A 13,656-nucleotide genomic window follows, 5' to 3' on the forward strand; every position below is an offset into this window, starting at 1 on the left:
TTTGCTACAAATGTCTTCCTGTGACGAAGCAACCTCACCTTCGAGCGACATCGAGGAAGGGAGACCACTTTCTTTTCGCTGTTCGTTTATGTACTTCCAGAAGCCCTTGGGATTCGTTTTCAGCTTACGTTCGGTTTGGCGAAGATGGTTTGAGTAACAGTGTCGGCTCAATGATTTGTAGGAGCGATTCAGCCGCCGATAATAATCTTTTAGTGGTAGGGAATTATTTCGGGAAAACAGTTTAAGTGCCGATTTTTTCGCTGTCTTCAACCGGCGGAGGTCGGGAGTCATCCATGGAATTCGTCAACGACATCTGCCAAAGATTGCAGTCTCAAAAACTGCTGTATGCTGATGACTTGAAGATCTTCCGTACCGTGGCGTCCACCATTGATTGCGTCGCTCTTCAACAGGACATCGACGCGATTCAGGAGTGGTGTAATCTCAACGGAATGAAGGTGAACCTCAGCAAATGTAAAAGCATCAGCTTCACCAGATCACCCGCTCCAATTCGGCACGATTACACCTTCGACCGCCACGAAATGGACCGCGTCTGTTCAATCAGGGATCTCGGTCTACTGATCGACCGCAAGCTGAGCTTCTCGGAGCATGTCTCTGCCACAACAGCTAAAGCGTTCGCGTTGCTTGGATTTCTGCGTCGCAACACTGCTGAGTTCGAGAACATTAATGCCCTTAAAACGCTCTACATCACCATGATTCGAAGCATCTTGGAGTACGCTGTAATCAACGTGATCGCTTGGAGAAAGTTCAGCGCCGTTTCACTCTTTATGCCCTTCGCCGTCTGCCTTGGAGGAACGGCGTTTGGCGGTCGAGCTACAGCGACAGATGCACCTTGCTGGAAATGGTGTCACTAGAAAAGCGGCGAACCTTTCTTCAACGGATGTTCGTCTTCGATGTTCTGACCGGTCGCATCGATTGCCCGTAACACCGAGGAACGCTGAGGAATTAGCCCCTTCTGAGGATTCCCTTCCATCGTACTCTATATGGATACAACCGACCAATTGACTGCTGCTGCCGAATTTTCAACTCCGTATCTGACGAGTACGAGCCTGACATGACCAGAGAACGTTTCAAACGTAAAATTCTAGCTCTTTGATGCGATGTGATATTTTTATGTTTTTTTGACTGTTTAATTCTATGTTAGTTTTTAAGATATTCAGTCTGTGCGACTCCGGTCGAAGACGGTGAACAATAAACAAACATTCAACGTTCTACGGAATTACTTTGCGTGTATATTCAACAATTTTTATTGATTTCTGACAGACTTTCTTGCCAAATAGTCCAAATTACTAGCTTTTTCTAATTTTACAGTTTTCTTATAGAAAAATCAAACAAATATTGGAAAGTTGTACACCAAATTTTTCTCATCCGAATCCGGCATAAGTTTTATAAAAATGTTGATTATGAAGGAAAAACACATTTTTTCAAAAAAAAACATACGTTTTCGGTATTTGTTTATAGGTGGCGACATGTGTCTTTTAGCTTTGCTGCAAACCCTCTACACACAAAAAAATATTACCGTAATGACAAAAGTAACTTATTTTTGATTTAAAAAGTTGCTAAAATTAGCTTGAGGGAAAGTTTTTTTCTTGTTTAAAAAATAAATACATTAACTGGTAAAGTTTTGGAAAATCTCCTTACTAACTGATTTAAAAGTCTTAACTTTTAATACGACTGTAAAATTTCTTTCATTTTGACGTTCTCGTGTAACCGTTCCAAATGTAAACAAACACTTTGGTGGGTCTGGTGGTGCTGATGGTGATTCTAGGACGCAAAGCAAAGCCGACCGCGGCAGCAGCCAGGAATCGGACGCGGAAACCTTCGTGAGTCAAACAGCAGCAGCGGAACGCCTTCGAAGGAGGGCGGTGCGGGTACGAGAAGAGGTCAAGTGCTCAAAAAGGACAAGGCGAGCTTCCTGCAGGAACTGCAGCTGTTGCACGACCGGAATGGGTAAGAAGGAAGCTTGGGTGTTTTGTGGGGTTTGTGATTGATTTTGTTTGTTTTTGATAGGATGAGGTTGGAATGTGGATTCGCACCGGTTGTATTCGGTGGTGGTGGCCCAGAATTGGTGATTGAAGGTCAATTCCCGCGAGGGCTGGAACGAGATCATCGAGGAGATGGCGCTGCCGAAGCGTTGCGTGAACAACGAGATTGCGTTGAAGAAGATTATACGTCGCATTTGGGTCGAGGTGTTCAGTATTCACCCAATGACCCTAATGAACAACGACACAAATGCTTCTAAAAATATACTTGATCCACAAGGATCTCGGAGAGCCACTGGAAAGAGAGAGAAATTGACATAATAGAAGAGCGAAAGAATTGGTGTTATGGTTGCGTCGGAGACATGGAACAAATGTCATACGATTACCCAGTAGAAACAGATCACGTTCTAAGAGGTCGCCTCTCAGCACGGTGGTTTGGTTCCGTTGGCAGATCGGTGATGCGTTTTCACGGTATGAGATAGAACGGGGTTCAATTCCCCGGCGGAATACAGTGCACAATTTTTTCGCTAATTGGGTCCTAAAATGAAGCTTAGATTGCTGATATTATTGTTTACAGCGATTAAGCTTATTTTTCTGAGTACAATGACCCTTTGTACGACCACATAGAGTTTAAAATGGATTTTTAAATCAATTTTGAAAAATTAATCTCGCGGTCCTTCTTGACAGAAAAGCTCCTACTTGACAGCTCGTTCCAAGGGGACCATAGTTAATCCATCGAAAAAATGTTGTCTTGTCAAAAAAAAATTTTGCGTTAAAATGAAAAAAAGTGATCAGAAATGGTTTTTAATCGTGTTTTTTAACGTTGTACATAAAAATTGACATAGGGCTTTAGTACCCAATTATCTTCTTTATTCAATGTTTATCACTTTCCAATGTTTCTCACCATGAGACATGTGTTGCTCTAATTTATATGGTTACCCTCCTTCTGGGTCAAAACTCAAAAAATTACTGCGAAAATAAGCCGGTGGCTTTAATCCACTCAAATGTTGTCATTGTTCAAATAAACATCCGGGTTTTGGACAAGTACGAGACAGGTGATTTTCACGGTGAGGAGAAGGAGCCGACGAAGAGGAGGACGACGAGAAGCGGGATAATCGGAGGTAGCCAGAGCGGATGTTGCACTCGGTGCCGGCGGTTTACAACACCGGTGAGTAATGATAATGTGTGCAGTGACTTGCCAACTTCACTAACTTCCATCTCTTTTAGCAACTAACCGCCCACAAATGCTCATCTCGCGACGGCGCAGCTCCAGCCGAATGAACCCTGGACAGCGGCCGAAAAAATCTGTGTCATTCTCGAAGGAGGATGAAGTGCTCGAAATCGAATTCCGTTCCGAGGGCCTCATCAACCCAATCTTCCGGATGCGCTTCCAGGATCGGGAACTCCCCGTTCAGGTACTTCACTTTCGAGCCAGGAAACGTCGATCACCCTTGCCGGATCTACAGCCAACTTCTCCAAACCTGTCCTGATGAAGGCCGGCAACGTGACCATCCTGTTCTCTACTTTGCTGTCGCGCGTCGAAACGTCCGTCTGGAACCGTCCAGCTTGGGGTCTTCGGAAGTGACCGGTAGCGTACCCTAAGAATCGGTACAGCTTGGACTCGGATTTTGGCCAGAAGCATTATATACAATAACAAAATGTCTTATTTAACATACTGTTTAAAACTTTTAAAAATATTGTGGTTTGGTTGAGCGTTTTAGCAGAATGCATTACTGTGAATACAAAGAGACGAGTTGTTCCTTTTAATTCCGCTATATATTTTTAATATCTTGACAGATACGTATTTCGTCTACTACTTGCAGACTTCATCAGTGTTAGAATATAGAATCAAGCAGATTTTTCTGAAATTAACACTGTAGTATTAAATGTTGCTTATTCTTGCTATAAAAGGTTTCTTTTACAATTAAAAGTAAAACACTTTTAACGATACAACGATTTTGTTCCATAAATGCATACTACACTCGACCCCCGGTGGTTGGTCACTTTTTCGTTTGACACTTTTTTAGTTTGTACCCCGTTGGTTGGTCAAAGTCAAACTAAAAAGTGACGAACTGTCACTTTTTACACGGCGCTCACGCACACTATCGAAACAAACGTTTGGTAGTGTATGTGCACTCCGTGTAAAAGGGGTGTCAAACTAAAAAGTGACCCCGTTCGTTTGACAACAGTTGATGTCAAACCATCGGGGTTTGAGTGTACCATCAAAAACTATCCAACTTTTAAATTGAAAAGTTTGAACTTTCTACGAATATTCACCAACGCGAACTTTTAATCCAACGATCGATCTTTTTAAATTCAGAGTATTTTTTCTATGTGTGTATCCCGCATAATCAAATACCAAAGGTGAAACTGTCGAAATCATAAGAAAATTATTTCTGGTATGGTTACCATTTGTGATATTGTTGATATAATGTCACGACCATATAACAAAATTAAAATGATACTTTTTCCCGAATGGTTACACATATTCGAATGGTTGATTTTTTTCCCTACAATTTAATGAACGGTATCTATTCGTCATACGATTAGGATGGTTCGAAACAGCTATTGTTAGAACATATGTTTATATAATAGTACTGTAGCTGGTATGATAAAAGTTATGATACTCGGTATGATTTAGTCAAAGAAACCTAAGTTGAAAATTTCCAAAATTTTCTAAGTCCTAATAATTGAAACAATTGCACAACAATTAATGTTACGATATAATTATTCCTCACATGTTTGGTATTATTTGAAACAGTATTTGTATGATTGAGCCAAAAATTAATATTGGCGAAAATTTTCTTAAGTCCCAATGATTCAAACAATCGTTCAACAATTCATTGAGAAATATAACTTTTCGCCATATGATAAGGATTTTTCAGAACAGCTATTGTTAAAACATAAGGGTGCCATAGTATTTCCAACTTGAAGTTCAGCGAAAAACTCTTAAGTCCCAATAATCCAAACAATTGTACAACAATTCATGGAACGATAACGTCATGATTCGAATTCCCGGACGCTTCGAAACCCGGACACTTCAACTTGTTTTATCTTTTATTTGGATATAAGTTCGCATTATGAATGTCAAAACAGTGTTATTTGATGAATTCTAACTATCAACTTTCAATTAAAGTATGTTTGAACGCTGTAGTTAATGCCAAAATAATAAAATAAAATAAAATTATAAGTTTACCAAAAATGCGAAACATTTCAACGGAAATATTTCATAGGCGTCCGAAGCACCGGGAAGGCAAAGCAGAAATTTATGTTTTTGATTTCCTTAAATTCTAGCAAATTTTTATATAAACTATCGATTGTTTTGATGTTAACAGCTTATTTGAGAACTAAAGAATGCCATTCACTAACATTTCAGTCAAAATTTGTGCGATTCATAAGCAAAATCGAGTGTCCGGAATTCGAAGCAAAAGTGTCCGGATTTCGAATCAGCTTTTGACAGTGTCCGGGATTCGGAGCACAACAAGTCATTTTAATTTTCAACTTGTGATGAAAAATTGTTAGAAAAAACATATTTTACATGCATTCTCTTAAAACTGACTGTTTATACTAAATCCTGATGATATTTCTTCATTTCCAACTTATTACATGATTTTTTGCCAGCTATAACAAAAATAATATGGTACTAAGTGTCCGGATTTCGAATCATGACGTTATAACTGTTCGCCAAATGTTTAGGATTATTTGAAACAGGTATTGTATGATTGCCCGGATGAACGAGGATAGAAAAAAACCGTTTGAAAATCATTTGTTAAATATTCAATCAACATTTTACCAAATTGTATACCCACTATTTGGTAAATCATTTTTTTAATTCCTCACCGTCTCTCAAATAGTGAACTATTCCCCATATATGTTGTTAGCAATATTCACTATTTGATTTTTTCCTCTAGCGACACTATGTCAAATGTTTTTTGAAAGTTCATTTTTGCGTATAAATTTTAGGGATTTCACCATTTCTCAAATATTATTTTTATGGTTTTAAATAGTTATTTGAGTGATTTTTCATGGCGCGTTACATTTTGGGAAATAGTTGTAACAACTCGAATTAACATCAATTTTTCAAGGGTTTTCGGGTTTTTTTTTAGCAAAAAAACAGTACAGTTTTTTTTTAAATTTATTTTGTCATTTTAGTAGTACAATGATCGAATAATCCTAAGCTAAAAAAGGGAGTTCCTTTTAACAGGTGTTTAATTCAGGGAAGAAGAGGTATTGCGTGTGTCTAAATTCAGGTTTGGCTTGTTAAAAAATAAGGCATTTCTAATTCTAAACTCAATAAATCTCAAGGAAACTTTCGCTACAGCAGGAGGTTGATCAAAGTCGTACGCCCCATCCAGCACAACGGTAGCATTTGCGATGCCAGCTCCATCTTCGCCATCCTGTGGACGTCGTCGATCAGGTACTCTGCTTGACTTGAAATTGCTTGCGAAAGGAAACGGCGCAGCTGTATCACGCCGGTTATCTGTAGTTTGTGGGACCGCTGGTTGATGAGAGCGTGTCGCACCCTGATGATCTTGTCGCACTTGACGAAATTCAAGTTCAGTTCAAAGCAGGCTTCAGGTACAAACCTTGAAAAAACAAAACAAAATAAACCACAATGTATTTATTTACAATATAATATTCAAGTCCCTTGGTGATATTCCACTCTACGTTGAATAAATTACATCCTCGATACAAAATCTGTAAATAAATCGAGTTTCACATTTGAAATGGGAGAATTTTGAGAACATAATTTGAAAGCGCAAATCAAACAGAGTACTTCTGATTTATCCGATGGACAAAGAACGAGCTTGACATAAAAAAGCAAATACAGTCGACTCTCTGGCTATCGATCTTCTCGATATCAATATTGCTCCTGCTGTCAATAAATTTTTCAGTCCCTTCAAGAAGCTTGCTTTGATTTTTCGTTCTATAATTTGATAACTCCCGCTCTCGACGGTCCCTTCAAAATCGACAACGAGAGAGTCCACTGTAGGAATAAAAAATAAAACTTCTCGACATACATACCAGTACATTCTTTGTAATGTTTCCACTTAGGCCGAAGACTCTCGGGCAGCATTGGTTTTATTGCCAGCTCCGTCAACAGAATATCAACTGCGGCTTGGCCGCTCGAAAAGATTTGAATTTTGCTATAGAAAAAAAAATCCGTCCCAAACTTTACCTTTGTAGGGAGAATTAGGATTCTTCTCCTACATAGAAACCTAGATTGATATCCGGATTTCAGTCCTGTGAAATAGAAAAAGAAATCACAAGTATCGATTCCGAGAGGTAAATTTTACAAATCAGGAGCAACATATGAAAAGGGGCAGCTGGGGTCGGAATCGCAAATCTGGAAAGGTACTTTTCGTCGAAATCTGAAAAAAACATGTTTGTTTGCATTAAAATTTATTAAAAGTTTGCGTGATTTTCCGGTTGATTTGTTTTGGTTGATTCAAAGGTCAGTTCTTGAAAGTAAACAAACCTGCTGGAGTTTCACGTAGCACCCTAGAAGCAGACACTTCTGAAAACAAACGATCCGGAAAACCACTCAATTGTCTCCTTTGTGTTGTTTTTCCTCCTCGGCGGCTTCGATCCCGCTGGACGGAAGGATGGAACTTTTTTTTCTAGCTGCTCACGGATGTAAACAAACGCAGCCAATACTTGCTGTGAGGATGGAAGGCAGTTCTTTTTACACTCACTTTTGAAAACACAACACACGAACGCGAAAATAGTGAAGATGCTAATAAACAATCGCGAACCGCGACGACCACGACGAAACGCACCAAAACAAGAGGAGTTTTGACTTGTCAATTTCCAGCGCAGACTTCTTTTGTTTGTCGCCGCGCGCGACGGGAGAAAACAGAAATATAAATACAAGAGAGAGAGCGCGCGCTTTGTGGACTAGCCTTTCACAACACACAAGTTTTTGCTGTAAAATACAAAACAAAATGCTAAATTCCGTATTTTTAATTTAATATCATTTTGAAAAGTTACTGAGATATAACAAAAAAAACATCGTTTTCAAATAAATTTAGCTACTTTAATGATCTTTTTCAATTTCAAGCTGTGAGTTTATCAAAAACGGAACGTTATAAAAAAAATTACTCACTCTCTCTCTCTTAACATGACCCTGCGTAAATGCTGCACCATGTCCTGTCGCGTCAGCGCGTCGTACAGTTCGTCCGCCCGGCATCGGAACTGCTCATTATGCTGTACTCCACTTTCGATTCCCTTGATCCCAAACAGGTAAGCTGAGGCGCTTCGTACACAGCCGTTTGGGACTTGGACATCACCATGTCTTGCAGCATAGGCACCGCGTCCGAAATGATTTCTGCGAAACGGATCGAATCCTCCAGGAAATTGACCTCGTTTCCTTCTTCTGGAACTCCTCGTTCAGCTTCGGGCCGTGCCGGGTCTTGACGTAGTACACTTTCAAGAACATCATGTAGAACACGCACTGCTGTTCGGTTTTCTTGAGCGCCGCGTCCTGCTATACCATCTTGTTGCGAATTTCCTGCGGCTGGCAGTCTTCCGTCCCATACTGCCTGCAAAGTTCCGCCAGGGAGAGCTTAGCGGAGAACGGATTATGCTCGAGGGAGGTTTTGATCAACGCGATCGAGTTCTTGCGCACCAGCAGTGACTTGTCCTCGAGCCGTTCGACGGTACCTTCTAGCACCTGGTGCTGCCAGCTAAGTGGAACCGCGTTCTGGCCCTGGATGCAGTGCCTAATCTGAAGCACCTTCGAGCGAACATGGGCCGAAACGTCCATCGTGTGGTTGAACAAATCATGCAGGAAGTCATCGCGCGTTTCCTTCAGCTCATCGGCCAGTTCCTCCTAGGTAAGCTCAGTCACGATGGCTTTGCCCATGATCTGCAGGACACAGTTGTGCACCACGTAAGATTCCAGGTTCCTCAGTTCGTCGCTCATCGTGGACAAATGTGGAATGATAAGCTTCGCATCGAGCATTCCCAGCTCCAGCAACTGGCTCATGTGCTTTGCCGTTTGGCTGTCGGTCGTGTCCACGTTGAGCCGCTCGACCAGTTCCTTGATCAACACCAGGTAGATCGAAGCGATGCAAACTCTTCGTACAGCAGCATCACGCCGCCAGCGATCGGCGCAATGGTGCTCCATAATCTGCAAGATTCGCACCGGATTACGCTGAAAACGAAAGATGTGTGATGATCTCAAAATAATTAAACGAAACATGTTCCAACTTACTCAACAAACGATTCCTCGCAAAACCGGCGGAGCTTCTCCAACGGCAGTTGAAACAGATTGTACAGCACCTCATCTTTCGTTGTCCTTCAGCGCCGGCACCCGGTCCGCCCGCGGCAGTTCCGACTGAACCAGCTCATCCAAAACATTCGTCCCGAACCGGAAAATCTCAATAAACAGCAGATTGCACGCGCGAAACAGGGTCCGGAATCGGCCACCACAATTATTTTGCACCTCCATTTGCAGCAGCGACAACTTTTTGTTTTGACGGTTTTGACAGATGTTCAAAGGGGGGTTCGGCCATTTATGTCGATCATGTCGATTGATTAATTAAGTCGATCTATATTATGCAATGTTGGATACAAGTGGAATGCATTAAAACTTGGATGCAACCAACGACATTGAAACCATTGAAACGCATGAAACTTTTTTTTGAAAATGCAGCCCAAGCAAATTGGGTACTAAAGCCCTATGTCCATTTTTATGTACAACGGTAAAAAACACGATTAAAAACCATTTCTGACCACTTTTTTTTTAAATTTTAATGCAAAAAAAAAATATTGTCATTTTAATGCAAAAAAAAAATATTGGTCCCCTTGGAACGAGCTGTCAAGTAGGACCTTTTCTGTCAAGAAGGGCCGTGAAGTTAATTTTTAAAAATTGAATTAAAAATCCATTTTAAATCCTTTGAGGTCGTTCAAAAGGTCATTGTACTCAGAAAAATAAGCTTTATCGTAGTGAACAATAATATCACAAATTTAAGCTTAATTTTAGGACCCAATTGTTGAGAATTGGTTTTGTTAAAAATAATTAAACTAAAAAATAAGGCCATGTAGTTGAATGTTGATGTCACCAACAAATTTTGGCCAGAGTAGGATGCTATGCTTCAACTAAAATCATGTTTATACTTCATGTAGATTAAATAAAAAAAACATGGTATAATATATCAATTTCTAATTTTGTACAAACAGCTTCTTTAAAAAGAATTTTGATTAAAATCAAAAAAATATTTATGCATCAATATAGTTTATCTGAAAAGGTCCTATGTACACAAACAACGTGTTAAACGAGGTGTAACACTAAAATTTTACATGTTGTTCTCTAAAATCATAAGATCTGTCAAATATTTAATTCATAATCAGGAATATGATCAAATTCTTGCAGCATTTAAAATTTAAATTAACAATTTTTCAAATACTGACTATTTGTGAAAACATAACTCCATATTTTTGAACCAACAATTTGACAAATCGTCACCATTTCCTAAAAGGTAATTTAATGTTTCTATATGGTCACTAAATCATCCCCGCATAAACGAGAACCTTAAAAAAACTTTGTGTTAAATGGTTTTCTCACCATTTCAGAGATCGTAACCACTATTTGAAAAATGTTAGGAAAACCTTAAAAATACCATATCGGAAATGGTACCCTACCATTTTTAATAAAGTTCGACCATCTGAATTGAGGGTGGTTAGCAACGGTAACCTTAAAAATCCCCGAACAACGTTTCGTCAGATTACCATTTGTGTAATGGTAAAAATAAAGTTAATTTTCGCGTGGAAGCGACCTTTTTCTCTCGGTTTTTACTGTTTGAGAAATGGTTTTTAAAAAGTATTTTAAGGTTTTGCTTACAAATTTTAACCTTGCGTCTACTATTTTAGAAAGGGTTTGTAAATGGTTTTTCTTGCTATTTTTACCTAGCGCTACTATTTTGGAAATAGTTTTCATATGGTTATTTAAGGTTTATCCTACATTTTTTTCCAGTTTCACTATTTCAGAAATAGTTTTCAAATGGTAAATTAATGTTTATCATACAAATTTACTACTTTTTGAGAAATAGTTTTGAAAAAGTTTTTCTAAAATAATTTACCTACCTATTTTTTACAGAATTGTTCACTTTTTGACGGATGGTTCACAACAATAATCTTTGAACTTTAGCGGCTTAAATTCTAGTTGAATGTTGATTCTGTTTAGTTGATCATACTGCCAAAATCGTCCAAACCTGAAAAAATAAGAAGAAAAAAATCACAAAGTATCAAGTTGAATATAATATTCAAATATCATATGTACTTATCTGATGATTCAGAATGATTGACGCCAATCGTTTGTTCGCTTGGTCGCATCCTCGGCGGAACAATATTGTCGGCCGGCTGCCTGAAAAATCTCTTTTGATTACCGATCGAATTCTCCAGCACCAGCTGTTCCGTTTTTATCAAGTTGTCCACGGCGCTGAAATGATCAACAAGCAAAATACAAACAAAGTATCTGGTAAATCAAATGATTTGTTTGAAAATTATACCTGCGCACAAATCGTAAACAACAACCAGCCGCATAAACGTTTCACTTCAGACTGTTTTTTTTGCCTGCGCTTGAATGCGCGAGAGCAGGTAACGGAGCGTAGCGAGAAAAGAGAAAAGAGAGAGCGCGCAAGTTAAATTTAATTTTGCGTTGAATTTTAAATGTTGTTAATTACCAATTGTAAATTGATTTAAAATGCAAATATTGCTTAAAGAATTGAAATTAAAAAACGATAATTTAAGACATGATGTTCTGCAATCTGCATTCAAAAGTGTTCACGTTAGTGAAGATTGCGCTTCCTTTGATGGTTGGCGTAAATTATGCGAAACCAAGAATAGCGGAACTCAATTTCGTCGTGGTAAACGCCCTATTTGTATAAAATGTCACACTACACCTCCACATCACCGATTACGTTGATGCTAGAGAACGGAACCGTAATTCCGCTGGTCAATCTAACCGATCTGACACTGCAATCGGCAGCTCGAAGAAGGATCGTTTTCGATGGCAGAGAGCGGTTCAAACGAATTTACTAACTTCCGCTCATCACATTCGGAACATTCCGTCATCTGGGGCGAATCGGGACTACAGTCGGGACCTAGCGCTGCCATAGTGATACAATCACTTGCGAAAACACCGCTGTAATTCAAACACCGCGAGTCCAAGGCGAAACAGCTGAAACACTTACCGCCGGATCCTGCGAATTAATCTCGCCGGCTTCAATAGGGCGAATCTGCGTTTGTAAACAAGCAGTCTATCCCTTTTGCTCAAGTGACAGTTCGCGTAAGGTAAGAGAGGGATAGACTGCTTGTTTACAAACGCAGATTCGCCCTATTGAACTGTTACTACGGAAATCTTCATCTGCAGACTCTTGTCCGTGTTCTTTTCCAAGTACTCATCCACCAACGGTCGCGACGTGTTGGAAACGTTCGCCCGCGAGGGTCCCAAAATTGCGTTGATCAAATCCACACAGAATCGAAACCGCTCCTCAACGTCATCCACCAACCGCTCAAAGATGGCCATAATCGTCTTCACGTTGCTCTCGCCAAGATCGCCGCAAGCCAACTTTTCCGCCAGCACTTTCTTCAAGTTCTCACGACCGACCTCGTCACCCAGATCGTACGACGCCACAATTTCCAGCAGCATCTGCATCATCGACTGGAAGTACATCTTCTGCAGCTTGTCCGTCGTCATCGACGGATCGTACTCCAGCGGCCGGATGTAGTTGCACAGCGTCGGCGTGTCCGCAAAGCTGCAACAGAGCAACGTTATTGTAACAGTTTAGATAGATTCCCTGAAAAACTCACGTCTTGATGTAGTTGCAAATAACGCCGTCAGATCCACCATGTACGCGTCCAGCTCGTCCGACTCAGTGTGCTGGAGGAACTCGAGCAGCGCCTGCCAGCAGATGGCCGTCTCGATGGTGAGGTTCTTCAGCGGGATCGTTTTGTCCTCCTCGCGCAGCCCGAGCATCGTTGTGGCATCGTTGATGCCGTATTTACTGCGAGAAAATTGCTTACTTAAACAAAACCTACCTTTTACAATGTTTTAAGAAACTCACGTAAAGATCTCCCCCAGCGCAAGCTTGGCCGTCTTCGCGAACCGTTCCATCTCCTTCTCGGCCGCGTCGATTTTGAGCGCCTTCACGAACGCCACATAATTCTTCTGGTACGACTCGAACCACTGCGGAATGAGCACGTTCTTGACGACCCGCTGCCCCTTATCCGAGTGGTCGTTCAGACCCTGCTCAAGGAAGGTTAACCGCTGGGCCACTTTGTACTGCTTGACCGGGTAGCTGCTCATCTGCGACGTGTGCCGCCGGACGCGTTCGTCAACGTCGAGGATGTACGGAATTGTCCGGTAGTTGCGACCCAGCGACGTTATGACCGTCGCAAATCGGCGACACGTCCGACTCCATGTGGAATATGTATATGCGGAACACGTCGTCTTCCGGGTCTTCCGGGCTTTGCAGACTCTGCAGGGCCAACACGGCTTGGACGCGAACCGACGGGATCATGTCCCGCATTCGTTCCAGATGGTCTAGCGGTGCCTCAAACAAACTGACAGATCCGGAATCGGACGATCGCGTTTAGACAGCAGGAAATCAAAGATGGTCATGATCAGCGGGTGGGTTTCCTCCTGCTCGCA

At 40.8% G+C, this 13,656-nt stretch overlaps 2 protein-coding genes and 2 pseudogenes across 2 annotated transcripts in view; all 4 read right to left on the reverse strand.

The window, feature by feature from the left end:
* LOC120431831 (tyrosine-protein phosphatase non-receptor type 7-like) overlaps positions 1-13,656 on the reverse strand; it is a 103,597-nt gene that overhangs the window by 30,556 nt on the left and 59,385 nt on the right. The window lies entirely within an intron of this gene.
* Positions 1-13,656, reverse strand: part of LOC120431833 (uncharacterized) — an 87,236-nt gene that overhangs the window by 19,111 nt on the left and 54,469 nt on the right. The gene's annotated exons all lie outside the window — the stretch shown is intronic.
* On the reverse strand, positions 5,748-9,733 carry LOC120428307 (uncharacterized; annotated as a pseudogene).
* LOC120428298 (uncharacterized) lies at positions 11,498-13,322 on the reverse strand (annotated as a pseudogene).

This window comes from Culex pipiens, chromosome 1 (assembly GCF_016801865.2).
Source record: "Culex pipiens pallens isolate TS chromosome 1, TS_CPP_V2, whole genome shotgun sequence".
NCBI lineage: Eukaryota > Metazoa > Arthropoda > Insecta > Diptera > Culicidae > Culex > Culex pipiens.